Below are 27,230 nucleotides of genomic sequence, written 5' to 3' on the forward strand. Positions count from 1 at the left end.
TCTTTATCTCACTATGCTTTTCAATACAGCTACATGGATTTGTGTGTGTGTGTGTGTGCTAGATTCAAACTCTGGGTCTCATGTATGGCTGGGCAGGTGCCCTTCCACTGAGCTGTGTCCCCTACCTGTAAATACATGTGGTTAAATAGTACTAAAGAGAACATACACATACAAGTGAAAACTGGAGACCTCTGAATGAGCTTTGTGGATTATTTTAATACCAATATCTTGGTTATAATATTTCACCAATATTTTATAGTATTAGACCTTTGAAGAAGACTGAATGAAACATATATAATTCTTTTAATATAATTTGTTATAATTCCATGTGAATCTATAATTATCTCAATTTTTAAAAATTGGGTTTATTTCATAAGTAATAATAAATACTTATGATTAATATTTAATAATAAATAAAAAATATAAATTTCAAATACAGGACATTAAATGACATCGGCATAATATAAATAATATAAATATCCACCATGTATGCATTTGAACAGATTGAGCTGGAAAATTTTTTATTATGGGAAATATAATGCCTTATAAAATATTTCATTCTATATTGATTTTTCTCTGAGTCAAAAGTGTCCTGTTGCAACATTTTCCCATATATTTCATATCAAAATATATGAAATGTTGTAAATTATTTTTCTATTATGTCCACTTTAATATGAAGTTTTTATTTCCTTCCCTTTTTCTTAATTAGATATGACTTGCTGATCCTTAAGTGGTCTGGTTGAACTTTCTTGTAAATATTTATCTTTACTTCTGTTTTTGAAAGTGTGATTTCAAAATTCAACACGAATGCTGGATGACATTAATAGCAAGTTAGACTTTTCAGAAGAAAACATTAGTGAACATTAAATAATAGGAATAGAAACTATCTTACCCTGATATTGAAAACAAAAATTTAAAAAGACAAAAAAAAAATTTAAATTATGGGAAAACTTCATACCAATTTACATTTAGAGTTCCTGAAGGAATAGAGACAGAAAAATATTTGAAGAGAAAATCACTAAAAATTTTCAAAATTTGGTAAAAATTGTAAGCCTACAGATCCAAGAACACAAGCACAAGAAACATAAAAACCAAACCCAATCATAGGCAAAAAAAAACTTAAGACAATAATCAAATTGCTCAAAACAGTTGATAATGAACAAATACTTATTAAAACCAGAAAAAGACCCTTTACCTTAGAAAAGGACAAAAAGAAGCATGTTAATAGATTTACCAGAAAAGATATAAATGGAAACATGGAGTAACCTGTCAATGCCTGAATTTCTTTCAACATTTATTGAAAGAATAATTTGTTACCTCAAATTTTATCTCCGTGAAGCTACATTCCAAACAATAGAGATTTTCTTATATGTAAAAACTAAAATAATTCACTAGCTACAGACCAACAATACAAAATATGTAGATTTATTCAGACATTTAGAAAATTATATCAGATTTTAATAATATCAGATATCAGCACAAAATAATGTACAGCAAGTGAAATATAAACTGAATGTATGAGTTTGTTAAAATATTAAAATATATTTCTTCTTTATTTCTGTTTTTGGTACTGGGGTTTTAACTCAGGGTGCTCTTCCACTGAGTCACCACATCCTGAGCCCTTTGTATATATTTTATTTTGAGACAGTGTCTAACTAAGCTGCTTAGGGAATCTCTAAGTTGTTGAGGCTAACTTTGAACTTGTAATCCTCCTACCTCCCAAGCCACTGGGATTACAAGCACATGCACCACCACGACTAGTTAAGATACATTTGTTATAGCATAAATCTATTTTTAAAAAATTGAGCATTCAATAAATAATAACAATGCAGTGTGTGGCTCATAGTGATATGTATGTCAAATATATGACAACAATACTATAAAAGCATGGAGCAAATATATTAAAGTATATTATAATAAATTTCTCATAAATATTATTGTGTAGGAAAGGTAGATAACCTCAATAAGTTTTCTATTGAAAAGAAATATAATAACTAATACTGCAAATTCAAAGTCCAAATGTGTTTACAGGAAAATTCTACCAAGAATTTAAGGAAGGCATAGTATCAATTCTATGAAACTCCTTTTTTATAATAAAATCTATAAGAAATCATATTTAATGAAGCTTATTAAGTACATTTTCTTACTTCAAAGAAAGATATCAGTAATTAAATACATATTATTTTTATGTAAATTTTTAAATTTATATATGACAGTAGAATGCATTAGAATTCTTATTACATATATATAGCACAATTCTTCATATCTCTGGTTGTATATATAGTATATTCACACCAATTCATGTCTTCATACATATACTTTGGATAGTAGTGATCATCAAATCTCACCATCATTAATTACCCCATGCCCCCTCCATTCCCTCCAACCCCATTTCCCTATCTAGAGTTCGTCTATTCCTCCCATGCTCCCATTCCCTACCCCACCATGAATCAGCTTCTTTATATCAAAGAAAACATTTGGCATTTGGTTTTTTGAGGTTGGCTAACTTCACTTAGCATTATCTTCTCTAACTCCATCCATTTACCTGCAAATGCATGCTTTTATTCTCTTTTATTACTGCGTAATATTCCATTGTATAAATATGCCACATTTTCTTTATCCATTCATCTATTGAAGGGCATCTAGGTTGGTCTACAGTTTAGCTATGGTGAATTGTGCTGCTATAAACATTGATTTGGCTGTGTTCCTGTAGTATGCTGTTTTTAAGTCCTTTGGGCATAGACGAAGGAGAGGGACAGCTAGATCAAATGATGGTTCCCAATTTTCCAAGAAATCTCCATACTTTTTTCCATATTGGCTGCACCAATGTGCAGTCCCACCAGCAGTGTATGAGTGCACCTTTTTCCCCACATCCTCACCAACACTTATTGTTGTTTGTCTTCATAATAGCTGCCATTCTGACTGGAGTGAGATGAACTCTTAGAGTGATTTTGATTTGCAATTCTCTAATTTCTAGTGATGATGAACATTTTTTCATGTGTTTGTTAACTGATTGTACATCATTTTCTGAGAAGTGTCTCTTCAGGTCCTTGGCCCATTTATTTATTGGGTTATTTGTGGAGTTTGTTGTTGTTTGTTTTGTTTTGGTGCTTATTTTTTTGAGTTCTTTATATACCCTAGAGATTGGTGCTCTATTCTGATGTGTGAGGGGTAAAGATTTGCTTCCAAGATGTAGGCTCTCTATTCACCTCACAGATTGTTTCTTTTGCTCAGAAGAAACTTTTTAGTTTGAGTCCATCCCATTTATTTATTCTTGATTTTAATTCTTGTGCCACAGGAGTATTATTAAGGAAGTTGAGACTTAATCCCACATGATGGAGGTTAGGGCTTACTTTTTCTTCTATTAGATGCAGAGTCCTCTGGTTGTATTCCTAAGTCCTTTATCCATTTTGAGTTGAGTTTTGTGCATGGTGAGAGATAGGGATTTAATCTCATTTTGTTGCATATGGATTTCTAGTTTTCCCAGCACCATTTGTTGAAGAGGCTATCTTTTCTCCAATGCATGTTCTTGGCACCTGTGTCTAATATAAGATAATTGTAGTTTTGTGGGTTAGTCTCTGTGTCCTCTATTCTGTACCATTGGTCTACCAGTCTGTTTTGGTGTCAATACCTTGCTGTTTTTGTTACTATTGCTCTGTAGTATAGTTCCAGGTCTGGTATAGTGATGCCACCTGTTTTACTCTTCCTGCTAAGGATTTCTTTAGCTATTCTGGGTCTCTTATTTTTCCAGATGATTTTCATGATTGTTTTTTCTATTTCTATGAAGAATGTAATTGGGATTTTGATTGGAATTGCATTAAATATTTATTATGGTCATTTTGATAATATTCATTCTGCCTATCCAAGACCAAGGTAGACCTTTCCATCTTCTAAAGTCTTCTTTGATTTATTTCTTTAGGGTTCTGTAATTTTCATTTTCATTATATAGATTTCCACCTCTTTTGTTGATTCCCAAGGGTTTTTTGTTGTTGTTGTTGTTGTTTTTGTTGTTGTTGTTTTTGTTTTGTTTTGTTTTTAGGATACTGAGAATTGGGTAGTATTCCTCATTTCAATTTCTGAGGATTTGTCACTGATATACAGAAATGCCTTTGATTTATGGGTGTTGATTTTATATCCTGCTACTTTGCTGAATTCATTTATTAGTTCTAGGAATTTTCTGGTGGAACATTTAGGGTCTTCCAGATATAAAACCTTATCATCAGCAAATAGTGCCAGTTTGAGTTCTTCTTTTCCTATGTGTATCCCTTTAAATTTCTTTCATCTGCCTAATTGCTCTTGCAAAGTGTTTCAAGAACTATGTTAAATAGAAGTCATGAAAGAGGGCATCCCTGTCTTGTTCCAGTTTGTAGAGAGAATGCCTTCAATTTTTCTCCATTTAGATTAATGTTGGCCTGGGGCTTAGCATAGATAGCCTTTATGATGTTGAGATCTGTTTCTGTTATCCCTTGTTTTTCTAGTGTTTTGAACATAAAGGGGTGCTGCACTTTGTCAAAGCTTTTTCTACCTCTATTTAGATGATCATATTATTCTTATCTTTAAGTCTATTGATGTGATGAATTACATTTATTGATTTCCATATGTTGAATCAACATTGCATCACTTGATCATGGTGCACAATATTTTTGATATGTTTTTTGTATTTGATTTGCCAGAATTTTATTGAGAATTTTTGCATCTATGTTCATTAGAGATATTGGTCTTAATTTTTCTTATTTTGATGTGTCTTTGCCTGGTTTTGGAATCAAAGTGATATTGGCCTCATAGAATGAGTTTGGAAATGTCGCCTCTTTTTCTATTTTCTGAAATAAATTGAGAAGTATTAGTATTAGTTCTTCTTTAACAGCCTTGTAGAACTCAGCTGTGTATCTGTCTGGTCCTGGGATTTTCTTGGTTGGTAGACTTTTGATAATGTCTGCTGTTTTGTCACTTGAAATCGATCTGTTTTAATTCTGTATATCATCCTGATTCTATTTGGACAAATTATGACTTTAGAAATTTGTTGATGCCTTCAATACTTTCTATTTTATTGGAGTACAAGTTTTCAAAATATTTACTAATTATTTTCTGTATTTCTGTAGTGTCTGTTGTGATATTTCCTTTTTCATCACATATGCTAGTGATTTGAGTTTTCTCTCTCCTTCTCTTCATTAGCATTGCTAAGGGTCTGTCAATTTTATTTATTTTTTCAAAGAACCAAATTTTTGTTTGTCATTTTTTTCAATTGTTTCTTTTGTTTCAATTTCACTGATTTCAGCTCTGATTTTAATATTTTCTTGTCTTCTGTTGATTTTGTGTTATTTTGTTCTTCTTTTTCTAGGGTTTTGAGATGTAGTGTTAAATCATTTATTTGTTGACTTTTTCTTCTTTTAAGGAATGAACTCCATGCAATAAACTTTCCTCTTAGAACTGCTTTCATAGTGTCCCAGAGATTTTGATATGTTGTATCTGTGTTCCCATTCATCTTTAAAAACTTTTTAATTTCCTCCTTGATGTCTTCTGTAACCCATTGTTCATTCAGTAGCATATTATTTAGTCTCCAGGTATTGGAGTGCATTTTATTTCTTATTTTTTCATTGATTTCTAATATCATTCCATTATGATCTGATAGAATATCAGATATATCAGGGTAGTATCACTACTTTTTTATATTTGCTAAGAGTTGTTTTGTGGCATAGTATATGGTCTATTTTAGAGAAGGATCCATGTGCTGGTGAGAAAAAAGTATATTATCTCTTTGAAGGTTAGAATATTTTATATAAGTCAGTTAAGTCTAAGTTATTAATTGTATTATTGAGTTCTATAGTTTCTTTATTCAGCTTTTGTTTGGAAGATCTATTTAGAGATGAAAGAGTTGTGTTAAAGTCACCCAAAATTATTGTGTTGTGGTCTATTTGACTCTTGAACTTGAGAAGAGTTTGTTTGATGAATATAGCTTCTCCATTGTTTGGGACATATATATTTATAGTTGTTAAGTCTTGTTGGTGTACAGTTCCCTTGAGCAGTATGTAATGTCCTTCTTTATCCTTTTTGATTGACTTTAGTTTGAAGTCTACTTATTTGATATGAGGATGGAAATCCCTGCTTGCTTCCGCAGTTCATCTGCATGGTATGATTTTCCCCAACCCTTCACCTTCAGTCTGTGAATGTCTTTTTCTATGAAATGTGTCTCTTGGAGGCAGCACACTGTTGGGTCTTTTTTTTTTTTAATCCAATCTGCTAGTCTATGTCTTTTGATTGGTGAGTTTAGGCCATTAACATTCAGGGTTATTATTGAGACAATGATTTATATTCCCAGTCATTTTTGTTTATTTTTAGTATTTAATGTGACTTGGTTTCTCTTCTGATTAGATTTTACTTTTGTGTAATTACTTTCTCTGTTGATTTTCATCATTGTTTTTTATTTCCTCTTCTTGGAATACTTTGCTGAGGATGTTCTGTAGTGCAGGCTTTCTAGTTGTAAATTCTTTTAACTTTTGTTTATCATGGAAGGTTTTTATTTCATCATCAAATCTAAAGCTTAGTTTTGCTGGATATAAGATTCTTGGTTGGCATCCATTTTTCTTTCAGAGTTTGGTGTATGTTGTTCCACGATCTCTTGGCTTTGAGGATCTGGGTTGAAAAATCTTCTGGTATGTGAATTGATCTCCCCCTGTATGTGATCTGATTCCTCTCTCTTGCAGTTTTTAAGATTCTATCCTTATTCTGTATGCTAGGCATTTTCATTATAATGTGCCTTGGTGTAGATCTGTTGTAATTTTGTACATTTGGTGTCCTATAAGCCTTTTGTATTTGGTTTTCCAACTCATTCTTCATTCTTGGGAAATTTTCTGATATTATTTCATTGAAGAGATTGTGCATTCCTTTGGTATGAAACTCTGTTCTTTCCTCTATCCCAATAACTCTTAGATTTGGTCTTTAGATGCTGTCCCATAATTCTTGGATGTTCTGTTCATGGTTCCTAACTATCTTCACTGTGTAATCAACTTTATTTTCTAGATTGTATAGTTTGTCTTCATTATCTGATATTATTTCTTCCAAGTGATCCAGTCTGTTAGTTATGCTTTCTATTGAGTTTTTTATTTGATTTATTGTACCCTTCATTTCAAGAATTTTTGACTGTTTTTTTTCCAGAGTCTCTATCTCTCTCTTTAAGTAATATTTTGCTATCTGTATTTGCACTCTTATCTCATTGTTGAGTGATCAGTTTTTTCTTGTATTTGCTCACTTAGGTCATTCTTTAATTCACAGATCATTTTAATTATGAACCTTCTGAACTTCTTTGACATTTCATCAACTTTGCTATCCATGGGTTCTGTTATTATAGTGTCCTGGTTTGTTTGGGTTACTTTCCTCCCTTGTTTTTTTTTTTTTTTTTTCTTATTGTCTATATGTCTTCCTTTCTTGCAGTGTGGATCTGATATTACACTTTCTTCCCTATATTCTTGGAGTACCTGTGCATATAGTCTGTAACTCACCTTGATGTTGGGTTTCCAGATCCTACTGGTTTCCCTTAATAGATGCTACTGCATCCTGTGTCTGGGACCTGAGTAAGTTGGAGTGGATGGATCTGGGCTGCTGGGCTTCACCTCCCATGGTAGTAGTCTCCTGGTAGAAAGAGGCGGTCTTGTGACAAAGGCTAGGCTCTGGCAGTGTCTGCTCTGCCAGGGAAGGGATGAACCAGTCCTACTGAAATTCTGGATCCCTCAATGGCTGTTGTGAGCCCTCTGGGCTGGCTCTCTGCTCTCGCAGTAGTGTACTGGTCAGAATGGGTGGTCCTGCACCAGAGGCTAGGCTCTGGAGAGTGTCTGCCCCTCCAAGAAAGGGGTGGACCCAGCCCACTGTGTGCCTGGACCCTGAAGAGGCTGCTGTGGGTGGATCTGAGCCACTGGGCTCGACTCCTGTGTATTCTGCTGATAGGAAGGGGTGGTCTTGCACCAAAGTCTAGGCTCTGGCAGTGTCTGCCCCACCAGGGGAGGGTAGAACCAGGCCTACTGAAATCCTGGATCCCTTGTAGACTGTTGTGAGCCTTCTGGGCTGGATCTGGGCTCTTGGGGTAGTCTAAATACATACTATTTTTTAAAAACAAGATTACGGGGAGGGTGCCATGAATAAAGCATCATCATTTTCAATATGTATTGGGACACAAAATTTTTATTACATAACTGAAATATGGGACTATTGGACTCTAAATATCATTATCCTAAAAATACATATAGAGATATTGTACATATAAAACAATAATTATAAACATTGAGACTTAAAATATGTAAAATGAAGATGATAAGTTAAATGCAAAGGTGGAAGTCATAAATGGTGCTTAAAGGTCCTTAGATTCTACCATTACTGTGTAAATGGAAAAATGAATGATTCTGGAGATTTTTAGCAAAGGGTTAAGTTTCATATATAACTCTAATAAATCTAGAATCCGACTTTCAGTTTTTAATAAAAAAACCTAAAACTCCAATGTATCCCAAATAATCTAATATGTGGTAATTTTAATACGGAAAATTCTAATCTTAAATAAGACACATATAGGAAGAGAAAAACTATAGTATACAAACAATAAGCTAAAAAAGTGATATAGCTATACTAAAGCAGACAATTTATGGCTTTAAACATTAGAAATAAAAACATACATATCATCACACATAAGATATCAATCCAACAGAAAAATGTTAATACTACATGTTTATGTTTCAAATAATTTAACTTCCCAGTATGTAGAACCAGTATAAATCCCCACAGACACAATCTGTTAAATTTATATATGAGATATTCTCCAAAAGCTCACATGTACTACAATACAGGAAGTTTCAGAGAAGTGATTGGATTTTCAGAGTCTTAACCAGATAGGTAAATCAATCCCTGATGGAATTAACTGAGTAGTAACTTAGAGGCAGTTGGGCTGTGGCTAGAGGAGTTGATTTATTTGAGACAGGCCTATAGGGTATATATTTTGTATTTGGACTCTCTCTTTCTCTGCTTCATGATCACCATGATGTGAGCTACTTCCCATTGCCACGCTCTTCCACCATGATGTTCTGCCTCACCTGGAGCCCAAGGAATGGAGTAGACCTTCTCTAGACTAAGACCTCTAAAACTGTGAGCCCCCAAATAAACTTTTCCTCCATTACTGTTGTTCTGGTCAGTTTCTTTAGTAACACCAGCAAAAAATTTGACTAAAACACAATCTTGTAAAGAAATAACTGACACTGTATTGTGCAATTCAACAGTTGCATTTCTTCATACTTATGAGTTGTGAACTTATATTTACAGGAAAAAAAACTTGCATATGAGTGTTTATTGATGCCTTTATACAAAATTGTAGAAATTTAGGAGCAGCCAAGATTACCTTTAGTACCTGAATGGGCAAATATACTGACACATCCAGACAAGGGTATATTTTTCAGCACTAAAAGAAAATTAGTTATCATGCTCTGAGAAAATATGAAGGAACACTAAATTCATATTTACTAAGTAAGAGAAATCAGTTTGAAAGGAAATGTACTATACAATTCCAATGACATGACATTCTAAAATAGGCAAAACCATGGAGTAAAATGATTGGTAGTTCTTAGGAATTAGGGGCTTGAAGAGATTAAGAGAGAGCATAGGGGACTTTTATGACAGTGAAATTATTGTGTGGTTCTATAATAGTGGACACATTTGTCCAAATTGTCAGAATATAAAACATTGAGAGTGGCCCTAATGCAAACTATGAGCTTTGGGTGATGATGATGTTTCAATATATGTTCATCAATTGTAATTCATGAACCACTCAGGTGAAGGATGTTAATAGTGGAAGAGGCTGTGCATTGGAGTGTGGAGCAGAGATTATATAAGAATGCTATTCTATTTGTTCAAATGATATGAACTTAAAAGTACTGGAAAAGTCTATTTAACAAAAAATAAAATGTCTCCAAGTCAATTTAATTGTGTTAAAACACCCCACAAAACTATATAATATCCTTTTAAGAAATTAAAGAAGATTCAAAACTGACAGAATATTATATTAATTAATTAGAAATATCAATACTATTAGTATGAAAATTATATCTAATTCAATACAATCAACTCTCAGAAAATTTTATTATTGTAGAAATTAGCAGCCTGATTTTAAATTTATTTAGAAACAAATAGAGTAAGGCAGTACTGAGTAGAGACTGAGCTAAGATCTTCTAAGCCCAATAAAGAAGATTTATTATAAAACCAAAGTATGTTTTGCAGTTATAGACAAATAGAACAGTACACCAAAATAGTCTAGAAAAACAAGTATTTGTATACAAACTAATTTTTAACTTTAGAGCATCTTCACTATAATAGGAATGAAAATGATGTCTTTAACAACAATTTTAAGATTAATTATATGTACATGAAAATATACTAATGAATTTGGATGTCCTACCTCACAATCAAAAAATAAATATGTGAAAATTTGTGCCAAATATTCACCATGTTAGCTTAGTACCTGACTTCCTTAACTATACTCCTAAAACACAAGAAGTAAAATCAAGAATCAATAAATGGGACAAATTCAAACTAAAAAAGATTCTTCTCAGCAAAGGAAACAACACCAACGTGAAGAGTGAACCTACAGAATGGGAGAAAATATTTACCACGTGCACCTCATATAGAGTATTAATATTTATATCTCCAGGATATATAAAGAACACATAGACACACACACACACACACACACACACACACAAACGCACATATCAACACCAAAAAACAAATAACCCAATCAAAAAGTGGCCTAAGGAACTAAACACACACCTACAGAATAAGAAATATAGTCAATCAACAAATACATGAAAAAAATTTCAACAGCTCTAGCAATTTGAGAAATGAAAATCAAAACTAAAATCTTATCTTACTCCAATCAGAATAGCAATTATGAATACAACCAAAAATAAATGCTGGCAAAAATGTGGGAAAAAGTGCATTCATACATTACTGGTAGGAATAAAAATTGGTGCAACCACTCTGGAAAGCCATATGGAGATTTCTCAGAAAACTTGGAATGAAACCACCATTTGACCCAGCTATATTAGTCCTCAGTTTATATTCAAAGAAAGTAAAATCAGCATACTATAGTGATGCAGACACATCAATGTTTATAGCAGCTCAATTCACAATAGCTAGACTGTGGAACCAACCTAGATTTACCTCAATAGATGAATGAATAATGAAACTGAAATATACACACAATGAAATATTAGTCAGCTTTACAGAAGGATGAAATAATGTCATTTTCCAGTAAATGGACGGAGCTGGAGAATATCAAGCTAACTTAAGTAAACCAATCCCCCAAATCCAAAGGCCAAATGTTTTTCTGATATGCAGATGCTAATTCACCATAAGTGAGTGGTGCAAGGGGAAGAACAGAGGTACTTTAGATTCAGCAGAGGAGAGGGAGAAAAGAGGAGGGATCATGAGGGTAGGAAAGATAGTATAAGGAGTCAAGCATTATTACTATGTGCATATATAACTACAAAACTAATGTGATTCTACATCATGTACAACAAGAAGAATGAGAATATATACTCCATTTATATATGATATGTCAAAATGCATTCTTCTGTCATATGTAACTAATTAGAACAAATTTTAAAAAAGGATTAATTGAAAAGAAAAGGTTGCCACAGAAGTGTAATGAAATGTGAGTGTAATTATTTGTTGAAATACAAGAAAAAATTGAAAATACATGCCTTAAAATAAGAATAAATGTTTTCAATATATTATAAAGTCAAAGACTTAAATACCCTCTATACAAGTAATGTCTGAAATCAGTAAGAAAAGTCAGAAAACCAGTAAAAACCTGATAAGACATCTTAAAAGATCACTTTAAATGATATAGCTAATAGCTAATAAACATATTAGATGATCTTTAACATGTTTACACATAGATGAAATGTTAATTATAACCATAATGAATGATAGATGACAAGTACATCCCATGCACCCCCTACACACTCACTAGAATGAGTACAATGAAAATGCAATATCAAGGGTTGTTTTGTATATTGCACAAACAGAATTCTTATATTCTGCTGGTGAGAGTAAAAAAATTTTCTTTGGAAATATATAGAGATTTGATTGAGAAAATTTATTTACAATATGGCATTCCAATAGAAAGACGACACTAAAGTTGTGTTAAGATAAATTGAGGGGTTAGTTAAGGGATCAACCAAGATTCAAAGAGAAGATTTAAAGTAGACTATGGTATGAATTGATTTTTTATGTATTTTTTTAAATTTATATATGACAGTAGAATACATTACAATTCTTATTACATATATAGAGCACAATTTTTTTATTCACACCAATCCATGTCTCTATACATATACTTTGAATAATAATGACCATCACATCCCAACATCATTAATTACCCCATGCCTCCTCACTTTCCCTCCAATCTCTCTGCCCTATATAGAGTTTGTCTATTCCTCCCATATTCCTGTTTCCTATCCCACTATAAATCAGCCTCCTTATATCATTGTGTAATATTCTATTGTGTATATATGCCACATTTTATTTATCCATTCATCTATTGAAGGGCATCTAGGTTGGTTCCACAGTTTAGCTATTGTGAATTGAGCTGCTATAAACATTGATGTGGCTACATCATTACAGTATGCTGATTTTAAGTTCTTTGGGTATAAACTGAGGACTAGTATAGCTGGGTCAAATGGCTGTTCCATTCTGCGTTTTCTGAGGATGGCTTTCCAGAGTGGTTGCCCCAATTTGTAGTCCCACCAGTAATGTATGAGTGTGCCTTTTTCCCTACATCCTCACCAACACTTATTGTTGTTTGTCTTCAAAATAGCTGCCATTCTGACTGGAGTGAGATGAAATCTTAGAGTGGTTTTAATTTGCATTTCTCTAATTGCTAGTGATGATGAACATTTTTTTTTATGTGTTTGTTGATTGATTTTGTACATCATCTTCTGAGAATTGGCCCACTTATTAATTGGGTTATTTGTGGGTTTTTTTTTTTTTGTTCCTAGCTCTTTGAGTTCTTTATATACCCTACAGATTAGTGCTCTATCTGATGTGTGAGGGCTAAAGATTTGCTCCCAAGATGTAGGCGCTCTATTCACCTCACAGATGTTTCTTTTGCCAAGAAGAAACTTTTAGTTTGAGTCCATCTCATTTATTTATTCTTGATTTTAATTCTTGTGCCACAGGAGTGTTATTAAGGAAGTTGAGACTTAATCCCACATGATGGAGGTTAGGGCTTACTTTTGCTTCTATTAGATGCAGAGTCCTCTGGTTGTATTCCTAAGTCCTTTATCCATTTTGAGTTGAGTTTTGTGCATGGTGAGAGATAGGGGTTTAATCTCATTTTGTTGCATATGGATTTCTAGTTTTCCCAGCACCATTTGTTGAAGATGCTATCTTTTCTCCAATCCATGTTCTTGGCACCTTTGTCTAATATAAGATAATTGTAGTTTTGTGGGTTAGTCTCTGTGTCCTCTATTCTGTACCATTGATCTATCAGTCTGTTTTGGTGCCAATACCATGCTGTTTTTGTTACTATTGCTCTGTAGTATAGTTTCAGGTCTGATATAGTGATGCCACCTGCTTTACTCTTCCTGATAAGGATTTCTTTAGCTATTCTGGGTTTTTTGTTTTTCCAGATAAATTTCATAATTGCTTTTTATATTTCTATGAGGAATGTCATTTAAATTTTGATTGCAACTTTAAAAACTTGGGATAAAAGGAAACATATCTCAACCTCATAAATGCTATCTATGCTAAGCCCCAGGCCAACCTTATTCTAAATGGAGAAAAATTGAAGGAATTCCCTCTACAAACTGGAACAAGACAAGGATCCCCTTTTCACAACTTCTATTTAACATAGTTCTTGAAACACTTAACCAGAGCAATTGAAAGATGAAAGAAGATGAAAGACATTAAAGCATATGAAAGAAGTTAAAAGCAGATGAAAGAAATGAAAGGGATACACATAGGAAAAGAAGAACTCAAATTAGCACTATTTGCTGATGATACGATTCTATACCTGGAAGACCCTAAAATTTCTACCAGAAAACTCCTAGAACTAATAAATGAATTCAGCAAAGTAGCAGGATACAAAATCAACACCCATAAATCAAAGGCATTTCTGTATATCAATGACAAACCCTCAGAAAGGGAAATGAGGGAAACTATCCCATTCTTAATAGATTCAGAGAAAATAAAATACTTGGGAATCAATGAAAGAGGTGAAAGATCTGTATAATGAATATTACAGAACCCTAAAGAAAGAAATCAAAGAAGACCTTAGAAGATGGAAAGATCTGCCTTGCTCTTGGATAGGCAGAATGAATATTATCAAAATGACCATACTTCCAAAAGCACTAAACGGATTTAATGCAATTCTGATCAAAGAGTAAAATTTAATACAACTATTACTATAAGTAAAAAATGATAAAATTTTGTTTAACAAAACTTACACACTTTTATTCTGGAAGATTTTCTCCTATAATTGAAAACACATGGGCATAGTTATAAACACAAATATGACTGGATATGATATACCAAGAGAGAATTGTATATATGTAAATATACATACATATATAAGGGTAATGTATGAAATATTTGATAAAACTCATTTATTTTTTGAAATTTTTTTAGTTGTAGATGGACACAATACCTTTATGTATTTATTTTTATGTGGTGCTGAGACTTGAACCCAATGCCTCACACATGCTAGGCAAGCACTCTGCCACTAAGCTATAGCCCCAGCCCTAAAACTCATTTATAATAAGATATTTTATTAAAGCATTATTCATAATAACCTCAATGGATATCCAGTCCACATGCAAATTCATTGCAAAGTGGATGAATATTTTGTAGATAAGTATTTTATATTCAATATTTTTATTATATTTGGAACAATGAGAATGAAGGGCCAGAAGTAAAATCAATTGTATGAATGCACTGATAATAAGCAGGCAAAAATCCATATATTCTTTATTAAATACATAAAGCTCAAAAATGCACATCACTAATTTCTGGTTTTATAAGCTAGGATTGCTGATACAAATTTGCATTGAATAATGCATCAAATGGTGAATAGAAGTTATCCCATGATTGCTAGTAATGTTAGGTTCTGTTTAGTTACTGTTCATAAAAGCTTTCCCACTGTGAAGATTTATCTAAATATACTCATGATTTATGTATTTTTCAATAGAAATATTCCACATTTAAAATTGATAAATAACAAAAACATTTGTAATCTGCATCTTCAATGATAACTGATATTAAATCTATCCATTTTGCAGCATATCGATATATTTTTATGATTACAGATTTTTTTTTAAAAAGTGAAATCACGAAATATAGAATATATGCAAACTGATACTCTTATTAAGTAAAATTTTGCATAAAATTTTTGAAACAAGTAATTATTATCTGCAAAATTATGATAGATCCTCAAAATAGAATATTCATTGCACGTATAGGTACATTTTTTCTAGGCAGTGTAAAATAGAATTCATAGAATTCTCCTTTAGAAATTTATGTCATACATTCAGTTTACTTTCTACAAAGATGATTACAGTAGGGTGAAAATGATCTCAGTGAACTTTTGCTTATGTCCATTTTTTTTGGATAAATTCCTAAAAGTAAAATTGCTGAGTGACCACATCAGTATCAGAAATTTCTCCAACAGCTGGCACTAATTTTCCCATGATCAGCAAAGCATGAAAAATAACTGTTTCCTTCTAACAGTAAAAATTACTTGTTATCTTCATAACAGTTTTGCTAATATGAAATGTAAAAATAGCATAACAATTCTATTGCATTTTCACCTTGTTCTAGAAAACCAATTTTATTACATTCATGGTAATTTTTACTTACAGATGTGTTTATTATTTGCTTAGCTGCATCTATAATTGCTCTTTTCATGGTTTGTACCCATTGCCACTTTTAGAGGGGATGATATGCCTAGAAAACATATAAATGTTCAGTGACAGAATTATCATTTGTAAAAAAGTTTTGTAGTTATTTTGTTTACATTTTTTCAAATAAACATCAGATTTATTTTGTCTTCATTGCACAACTGCCATAACAATTGCAAAATATCATAACTACACTCAATATGTACAATGATTTTAGGAAAATTGATTTATATTTATTTATAGATATTTCTATTAAAAACATAAAAAATTCATTTAATTATTCAACATATATTATCCAGAAAAGATTATTCTTTTAGCTTGTGACATTTTATAATTTCAGCATTAAAGGCATGAAAACCACTCACATTTATTTTAGTTGATTTATATATTTGTGTAAATCAGAAATTACATAAAATTTTGTAATTTAATACATGGCCAGCTTAGTGTCAAATCCTAACATTTTTTTAATATTTATTTTTTGGTTTTTGGCGGACACAACATCTTTATTTGTATGTGGTGCTGAGGATCAAACCGGGGCCATACACATGCCAGGCTAGCGCGCTACCGCTTGAGCCACATCCCCAGCCCAAATCCTAACATTTTTGAGAGTATTTTTAGTTGAATATTCCAAGGGTTTGTAGGTTTACAAACTAAACTTTCAATGTATATTTTATCATTTTCTGAATATTCATGAGTATTAAGCAGTAAAATTAGAAGAAACTGAAATAAAGTTCTGTTACCAGGTGTCATGTTAAATAAACATACAATAAATTTTGAGGACCAATGATATTTCAATTTCATGCATTCAAATTTTAAATTGGTCTTATTATTTTTCTGTTTAAATTATAACCAAATATTTTATCAGATATTTATATATATACTTACATTTTTTTCTTATTATTATTATACTATTTTTATATGGAACTTTTAAAATATATTTGAACAATATTCTTTTACATAAATTAAGATATTATTAAGGGCTCCCAATTTTAGTTTTTACTTATTGAAGTGTTCTTTCTTCCAACCAATTTGTAATGTTTTGCATGCATGTGTGTATGCATGTTTTCCTTAGGTTTCCACTAAATTCTACTTATTTTTCTGAGTAGTCTTACACCAGTTCCACATTCTTCGTGTTTATAGGGTTTTAACATTTGATGGTGTTTACATACATGTGTTATTATTTATGTTAAAATTAAGAATTTCTTTATCCTTGGTGTTGGGAAAGTGTTATTTGTTGGAAGTTTATAACTGCTATCAGCAATGTGGTCATGGTTAGCTTAAAACAGTTTTTGGTTAGAACAAAATGATAGTAAATTTGCATAACTACACAAGAGAAGAGTGATTGAGACAAACTGTCTCCACATAGAATTACCACAGAAGTGAATTAAATTGGATGATAAATGCATGAAAATTTACTTATTCTTTCTGAGAATCAGGGAAATAACAATGAGATATTTTGTTTAACTCATCAGACTGTCACTGTTTCAAATGAATGATAATCCCCCTTGTGATAAACAAGACTGTAGGAATACTAAGCAAGTTTTTTCTGGATAGGACCCCAAAAGCACAGGAAATGAAAGCAAAATAGACAGATGTGACTACTTGAAATAAAAACTTCTACACAGCAAAGGAAAAAAATCAACAATGTGAACAGATAACTTACAGAATGAAAAGAAATTTTATCAACTCTGACAGAGGGTTAATATTAAGAATACATAAAAACTAATAAAAACTTAAATATAAACAAAAGTAATTCAATTTAAAAAGGGAACATAATCTGAATATATGCTTCTAAAAATTATGTAAGCCAATAATTATATGAAAAAATGTTCAATATCATTAGTCATAACCATTCAAAAGTACAAGGAGATATCTTTCCAGTTAGAATGGCTATTATAAATAAAAATAATAAATTTTGGTGAGAGTGTTTAGAAAAATGAACACTTATACTCTGTGGGAATGCAAACTAGTATGATCATAATAGAATACATGGAAATTCTTGGATCAACATCAAGAGGAAAGTGAAGTACGAAAACAAAGGACACTTGAATGGCCACATTTATAGTGGAACTATTCAAAGAAGCTAAGGTAAGGGATCAGACTTGATGCCCGTCAACAGGTATATACATAAGAGAAATATGGTCCACATACATAATGGAGGATTATTCTGTTACAAAGAAAAACAAAATCCTGTGATTTTGAGAAAATGAATCCGACTGGAGGACATCATATTAAGAGAACCAAACAGGACACAGAAATGCAAATCACATGTTCTCTCTCATATATGAAAGTCAAAAAAATAATTTAAAAAAATTACTTAGCTCAATGTTATGGTTTGAAAATGAGGTGTCTTCAAAAGCTCCTATTATTGCAGGATTATTTAGAGATGCAATAGTTGGATTAGGAGAATTGTAAGGAATGGAATTGAATGGAATGAAGAGGCTATAACTATAGATGGGTGGGCATGGCTGGAGGAAGTGGGTCACCGGAGGCATGTACCCAATGCATCTTCCTGTGTCCTCTTCCCTGTCTCTCCCTCTCTGTTTCCTGATGATGCCATAAGTTAAGCAGCTTTTTTCTCCTGAGACTTTCCCTCTTGACATGACACCTCACCATAACACCAGAGTTATGGAGTCAGCCATATATGAATGGATACATATGAAATTGTGAGGGCCAAATAATCTTTTCTTTCTCTAAGTTGTTTTTGTCAGGTATTTTCATCACAGAAACACAAAAGTTAACTAAAACAGAATTTAATTCTGAGATGTGAGCTCACTGCTGTGACTAAACTAACTACAGGTTTCAGAAGCCTTTGGTGCTGGTTTGCAGGAGGAATTTTGAAAAGTTTAGAGATGCAAACTGGAAAAGTTTTAGAATGTTGTAAGCAGAGCTCAGTGTGAGATTCTGGTGAGAATTCAGAAGACAAGAATGCCAATAGGAGTGTAAACTATGCTCATGCAGTTTTAGGGAGAAATGAGGACTCTATTGGGAAATGGAATAGAGAACACTTGGGTTATATTCTGGCCAGATATATTGACTACATGTTGCCCATGTCCTGACAACATGTCGGGACATGAATTTAAGAGTGATGGACCAATTACTTTGGGGAAGGAAATTTCAAGGCAGAACAGCATTCCTTCAGTGACATAAATATTGCTGGCAGCATGTAGTCAGGTTTTCTGTGAGAATTAGGAACAGAAAGCAAAGTTAAAGATGTGAAAAACTTGCAATATGACCTGAAAATTTTGTGTAAAACAGGGGTCAAGAATATGTGGTTGTTGAAGAGATTGTAGCTACTAAAGAAATTCTAAGTACTGTACAATTGAAAGAATGTTTGATACCTTCTTAGGAATTGGCAAAGCTCATATATATCTCAGTTTCAAGGATATAAACATAAAAATTCCTTTGAAAAGTTCTAGGTGCTCCTTGCTTACACAAGGAAGCCTATGAAGTTGTTTCACTATGCTCAGTCATCCAGGCACTGTAGACATGGTACAAGGAAGCCTGGCTACTGTTCAAGATTGATTTGGCATCAACCATGTGCTGCTGGTTCTGCAGGAATGCCAAATGTTGTATTTAGGAGGTCAAGGACGTTTCCACTGAGATTTCAAAGGAAGGCCTGAGACATGAGAAATACCATGGCAGGGTTGGAGACCTTTTAAGATACCTATGACAAGGCAATCTATGAAGCTGTGAAGAGAATCTAAAGCCAGAGCTGCAGTGGAGATGTCACAAGATTAACGTATGTCAGCAACTAGCAGCACGGGCTGAAGAAAATTTAGAAGTCAAGTAGGAACAAGCCAAGAAAGAGGGCCTATAAGCTGCTACCAGAAAGGCTTTAGGGGTGGAACTACATAAGCCCTTTGCAGAGAAAATCTCTCAGGCATGTATATATGTGTGTGTGTGTGTGTGTGTGTGTATATACACTTGCTTTTAATTTTAATTTTTCAGGGGTTCATAAAGAGAGTTTTTCTTGAGTCTCAGAGGAGATTTGGACTTAGACTTCTGAGCAATGATAAAATTACTAAGACAATGGAACTCCCAACAGTGAACATACCATGGGTTTTAGGGGACCAGGGACAGAATGTTATGGTTTAGATATGAAGTAACCCCAAAATCTTCTTGGTTTGGTTGTAGGCAATCACAAAATAATTAATCAATAACAGGTTAATACAGAAATTGAAAATTAGAATAAGTGTGAGTGAAAAAAGAGATAAATATCTTCCAAATTGAGGCCATTCAAAAACATAAGAAAAAATTTAAAAGCAAGAAAATTGACATAATCCATTATCATAATAAAAACAGGCTTCCTTTCAAAATCATTTAATGACTGACTGACTTTAAAAATGACATAAATTATATCAAAATAAATATTTTTATCAAGTTCATGAAGCAAAACTCCAAAAACAATAAATTGTGAAAATAAAGTCTCATTAAAATTGAACTGTACACATTTAAAAAATAAACATTGAAATAAATAGGAAAACAAAGAAATGAAAATGAATTGGAAGGTAAAAAACAAACAAACATAGATTAAAATAGAAATGAGATAAAACTATGAAACACCATTTTGAAATATGAAGGTAAAATTGAAATGTTTCAAAAATAATCTATTAGAAGTTCCACATGGAGAGAAGAGAGGAATTTCCTGTGGGTCAATATTTATAGAGAATTTTACTGATGAATTTTAATAATTAGAAAAAACAAGAGACCTCAGACAACATGCTTTTTAATTATGAGATAAGTAAATGAAAATAAATCTGCATCTAGAACTATCAGAGAAATTTCAAAATATAAAAGATGAATCATCTCAAAACTAACAAAATGAATTTTACAAGTGAAGTGTTACTAATAGCTTACATTAGTAACTGTAGAGGAATGAAGATCAAAATGTAATGCTATCAAAATATTAAATAAGTACTCAACCCATAATTTAATATGTATGCCATCACTTTCAGTTGAGCATAAAAGAAAGATGTTTGGGTGTATACAATAGCTAGTAGTGTACTGTAGAACACCTTTAATATAAAAAAAAAAAAAGCTATTAGTGTATCCAGCCAGAAAAAAAAAATCAATGACAGAGAGTGTATGATATGACAACTGCTGAGTATAAAAGTTGATAAATTATGTCAAGAAACCTGATTAAATATTGAATGGAAAGTAATATTGCTAATTAATATTTAAATTATGTTTGAAAACACATTATAAAAATGATGAAGCAAATCATCAAGATAGGCAGTTCTCCAGTAGCTTGGGAGGCTGAGGCAAGAGGATTGTGAGTTCAAAGCCAGCCTCAGCAAAAGTGAAGACTAAGCAACTCAGTGAGACCCTGCCTCTAAATAAAATACAAAAAAGGACTGGGGATGTGGTTCAGTGATTGAGTGCCCCTGAGCTCAATCCTAGGAACAACAACAACAAAAAAAGATATATATCTATAATCTGTATTCTCAGACCAGATTCAAAAGTATACTGAATAAATATATTGTATATATGAAAAAATATATCATTTAATGTTTATTTAAAATATATTGTAGAGTAATAGAAATCCAATGCATGTATTTAAAAAATAGAAATCCAATGCATGTATTTAAAAATAGCACAAGAAACAAAAGACTTTTCACTGTGGTCAGATAACATGATTTATATGTTAGAAATTTGTTAAAAAATTTGTTGAAAATGTTCTCCTGACATGATAACTTCACAGTTTTTACATAGAATTATTTTTGCTGTATTGTGCTTGGTGTCCAATATATTTAATATAACTGTCAAGTCATATACTTAATATTTCTAGAAATTTCTCAGTCATTCTATCTTAGTGCCTTTAATATATCCTTTCCCTACCTTTTGAGATACTAATTAGATCCATATAGTAGCATAATTCCATTATCTGCATATCTTAGTAAGTTTTTTCAACTTTTCCACTTTTATTTTTTTATATACCTTTGTTTCTGATCTATATTTCAATTCACTAATTCTTATTTGTTTAAACACATTAAATATACTTTTATTGCACTTATTCTAAAATTGTTTTTTTTTTCTGGAAAGGGTGTCTAAGTCAGCATTTTCAAATAGAAAAGAATTCCATGATTAATGATGATGGTATTGCTAATGATGATTAACAGAATAACTATTAACCTCACCTATTACAAGGTATAGGAAGCAGTTCTATAGAGTTCTGAGAGTTGAACTATTTAGGAATAACTTCTTCATTACTTCCTCCACTTTCATCAGCTCTTCAGCAGCATTTGTTCTATGGCGCATTTCCTGGTGAAAAAGATTTTGTATCTTGCATATTTATTTCTGTGAGTTCTTTTCTTGCCTCATGTTTAATCTTAAATTACTCTTTATTAAGGTAAAACTTGGTTCCTTTAAATGCCATATGAATAAACCCAAAATGAAATGCAAAATTAACTTTTTATGAAATCTGAAAATGATTTTAAGATCTGAACTGAAAAAATTATTTTTATAGTTCAGGTGTGGTAGATACCAGTGAATCTCAATGCCAATTTGTTCTATACAACCTCACAAAAATATCATAGCTGAGATTGCTATGCAATTCACTTCTTTTTTTAAATGTTCCAAGTTTATGATACAATAGTACGCAGGTCAATGAGGTTTGAGTTTTCTTAAAGAATTATTGCATTACATTAAAGCAACAAAATTCATCTAAACACTTCAGATTAATGATAAAGTGGGGCGGTGGGGGGGGGGGTGGTGGCTATGGGTAATGTTACCAAACAAGGAAATGCCCAAGAATCTGATTTCCATACAAGACAATATGCTGTGTGTGTGTTCTACTTTTTCTCCTCTGTTGCTTACTTACCAGTTTGACTTTAAAATCAAACGTCCTCACTCATTAAAATCTTTAGGAAAACATTCATCCATAAAAGATTATAATTATATATTACAAAATTGGGCCTCATTGGTAAGTGGCCTTAAATTGATTGTCTTTATGTTGTGATTTGAATGATATTTTGAAAATTTTCTTCTAAAGTATATTTGGAATCCTGAGAGCTCCGTTATTTGCAGATTTATTGTGATGGATTCTCCAGACAGTCACATCCAGAGAAAGAATCAGTGGGAGATAGATACAGATGTAGATTGAGGAGAAGAAATCTGTTATGGGAATTGAATCACATGACCATGGAGGCTGAGAAGTCCCACAATAGGCCATCTACATGCTAGAGACCTAGGGTAGTCAGTAGCCTGGCTCAGGACAAAACTGAAAGCCTTAGAAACAAGGAAAGCTGATGATATAACTCTAAGCTCAAGAGCCTAAGAGTGGAGCCACTGGCATGAATCCCAAAGACAAATAGCCAGAGAACCTACAGTTCTGTTGTCCAAGAATAGGAGAAGAAGGCACCCTGACTTCTGAAAAGAGAAAGCAAAAATTCAATCTGCCTCTTGATTTTTTGTTCCATCCAGGTCCCCAGCTTATTGGATGGTGGCTCACATTTTAGGAAGATCTCTTGTACTTAGTACTGTGACTCATAGGCCAATCTTCTTTGGAGGTATCCTCACAAACAGACACAGAAATAATGCTACATCAGCTATTCAGATATACCTTAATCCAGTCAAGTTGACAACTCAAGTTAACCATCTCAATGACTTTCATATCACAATTAAAAGGTAGAGTTCTTGAATAAAGGTAAAAGCAATGTGTATGTAAAGATGATAAAATAATTCAATTAAAAAGTTAATCTAACATACAGTTTGGTATTATCAGTTTATACTTTAGACCCTAGTGGAATATACTTTTTTTTTTAATCAACTGCTTTCTTTTTTTGAAGACAATCCCTTGCCTCTGAAAATAAAACTTCATATAACCATTTTTAACTTGTTGATTTCCAAAGGTTTGGCAATTTTTAGGAAAATTAGAATCTTATTCCTCATAAATTTCAAGTTAATTTTGATATTATCAAACATAACTGACAGTTACTTTAATTTTTTATACACTCCCGTGTAACTAAAAGGCAAAAAAGTAATGTCTTAGCATGAAAGAATCATGAGAAACAGTATAATGCTCCCTGGAAGTACGACAGTAAAACTCAACATGAGCCAATCTCAGCTCATCAGCATTCCCATGAATGTAATGCTTCACTTTGCTTTATGAGCTACCTCGAGCCAGATGCTATAAAATTGCTGTGAGGGATTACCTACCAGGGACCCATGCAGACCATGCCAGGAACAACACAGAAGTCTTTTCATACAACTAGCCATGTAATAAGATTTCTGCAGAGGTTGGAAATGTAAGGAGTTCTTTTAAAATTATGTCCTAAGGAAGCATTTGCCCCAAACACTAATATTCTTTCTTATACATTGTTCTCTAGAAATCTCATTCATCATTGGCACACATTTGCAATAATAGTAGTTTCCCTGGCCAATGTTCTCAGTTTCAATAGCACAAAAATCTATGTTGGCACAGTAGGCAGCAACCATCCATGTGTGTGGGTGCTTGATTCCCGGCAGTTTACCTCATTTGTAAATAGGACCAATGGCCAAAAATTCTACTTTGCAAGTACTTTCACCTCATTTGGAAATATTTAATTCATCCTAACAGTTCATCTAGCATAAAGAAAGAAAAAGTTATGATCTTTTGAAATAAAGACTTGGTACATTCTGACATTTCCTTTAAGAAGTCATATTTCATATTTTTTTTAATTCTTTAACTGTACATAAAAACATAAAAATTGTGCATATTAATGGAAATGTGTACCATATGATATATAGATGTGTGTATGTATTGTAGGATGTTTAAATCAGGACCAAAATAACTATCTTCTCAGATTTTAATCTTTTTTTGTGTGTGTGTGAAGACATTAAGAATGATTTCTTCTAGATTTTTGAAATATATACTATTGTTAACTGTAGTTGCCCTACATTGTCATAGCACAGCAGGACTTCTTGTTCATATCTAATTGTAATATAGTACCCCTGATCAACCTCTCTCCATCTTCTATGTTTTAAGCTTTTTTGGCTTTAATCATCTTCTTCTGAGTTGAAGCACAGCTGCCCAATTTGATGGAGATTTAAATTTACATGGGAATACATGCTAAATTGAAGTGTAAAGAAATTTATCTTTGGGAAAAGTTTGGTAAACTATTTGACACAGTGATCAACAAATGATTTTTTATTATTATTTTTAAGTACCACAGTTCAGCTCTTGAGACCAAATAACAAATAAATGCTTGTGTTTTGGATTTAGTGAAAATGGCACCTGAATATTTTGTGGTGAGCACTCTGTGATCATTCTGTTGTACACTTTCTGAGCAACAAAGTAAAATGCAGCCATTCTTTGAGTCTTTGATTTTATGATTTCCATTTGGCTGTTATTTGGCTATGGTGATTTAAAATAGAACCCCACTTTGTGAATTTAAAAGTTACTTTAATTCTGATCAAGTAGTTTTAACTAAAATAGAACAAACAACCTTTTAAAACCTTTGATTTTTACTACCCTAAAAAATCCACTGTAACAAAGTAAGCTGACTTTAAAACCCAATTTTGAACTCATTTTTAAAAATTCTCAATAATAGGTTGTAAACAATAGAATTGTAAAAAAAAAAATTAGAGGCTTTACTAAAAGAATTATTTAGATGAGAAAATTATAGCTTCATATTAGCACATCTGCACCTTGACAATCAAATGCATGAGAGCATTATAATTTCAATGAATTATGCAAAATGCTAATTAAAAAGTCAAATTTACTAATCATCTCTCAGGGTCATAACTGGAATTGAATTTGAGTAAGTACAAACAATTCTATGAAGTGTATTTTCATCATGAAGTTTTTAAATCTGTTTAGAAATGCATACTAGAAAAACAATTTTTGTTTTCATATAGATGCTAATTGATTTTGCTGTGTTCAACCTATCAGAAATTATTGATTACTCACTTATAAGTTATTGCTACACACTGTGGCTGTGTGTTTCAGAAAAAAAATGGTGTGTTATAAGCACACAATTATTATAAATGTAGACATTGTTTTTTAAATTAAAAACTGGTTAAGTGGTGAAAATTTCTCATATGATTGTGTATATTCAATATATTAATTTCCAATGTAAAGCACGTGTATGAAATGTTTTTATGTGTTTTTCATTTATGATGTTTCTCTTTTAAAAATAATTCAAAAATAACATTCTATTTACTTCTAGCCCTTATATGGAATATCTCTTAGATAAATGCTCGTGAAAGGGATAAATGTATAGAGAGATTAGTAAATAGACTAAAAATATATGATTTCACAGAATTGCATTTAGAAAATGATACAGTAGCTTCAGTGTCTCTTCTGAACTTTAATATTAAGTCCAAAGTATTCTGTGTCTTTCTATTCACAATGACACTTTTCTGTTTGGCAAACAAAAACTATAAAAATATAATAAGGATAAGATGATTCTTTCCCTCTTCTTCCCCCTTAACAAATCCTTTCCACTTTTCAAGGGCTGGGTGATCAAGGTCTTATGTCCTTGTGAATAGAGTAGATAGGAATGGAGATATAGGACAAAACAGTCCTCACAAAAGGACTGGTGTCTTCTACTGTATAAAATAAACAAAAGAAAAATAAAATGAAGATACTCTTCCGATGGTTCCCACTAAATCACTAAATAAATATGGCTTAAATTTAGGTTAATGGGTTCATTAAGTCCAAATTTGTTGTAGGCCTTTGATATTTTTCATGAAGTATCTCAAATCTACTGTTAATTTTGAGATGCCTTCAGTAGTCAGTATAAAATGTTTAGTGAAGTCCTACTTTCAGAATTCATTTGGCAATGCCTCTTTAGATTATTAAATTTAAGTGCTTATTGCCTGCAATTCTATAAAATGTTTAATGTTCCAAGGCAGGTATTTGTAAAGATTCAAAAGCTCTGTGTTGCAAGGACAAGGTAGATTCTGCCAGATATTTAATGCCGCTGCTGGTCACGTAGGCTCTAATTGGCTCTAATTAGCTCTCTCATCCAGCTATGACATTCTTTACCTGACTGAGAGGCACTCAGGGGGGTGGAAAAACCTCTCCTATTGAGTATTTGAAAATATCAGCTAATTCCTGCCAATATGATCATTATAAATGAGCTGCAAACCCATTAGCTTTGATAGAAAATGGGTGGCGGGAAGAAAGATTTGATCCAAACTAGCTCTACAATAATAGTAATCAATGTCCAATAAAAGCACATTCTATCTGAACAAGGCTCACAGGTAAAGGCTATATTTAAAATAGAAGGCTGGGTAGAGTAGGTATAAATTCAATTTTCCCTACATATTCAGCTCATTCTATGCCTTACATAATAGACTTAAGAGATTTTAGTT

This window comes from Urocitellus parryii, chromosome 10 (genome assembly GCF_045843805.1).
Source record: "Urocitellus parryii isolate mUroPar1 chromosome 10, mUroPar1.hap1, whole genome shotgun sequence".
Classification (NCBI taxonomy): Eukaryota; Metazoa; Chordata; class Mammalia; order Rodentia; family Sciuridae; genus Urocitellus; species Urocitellus parryii.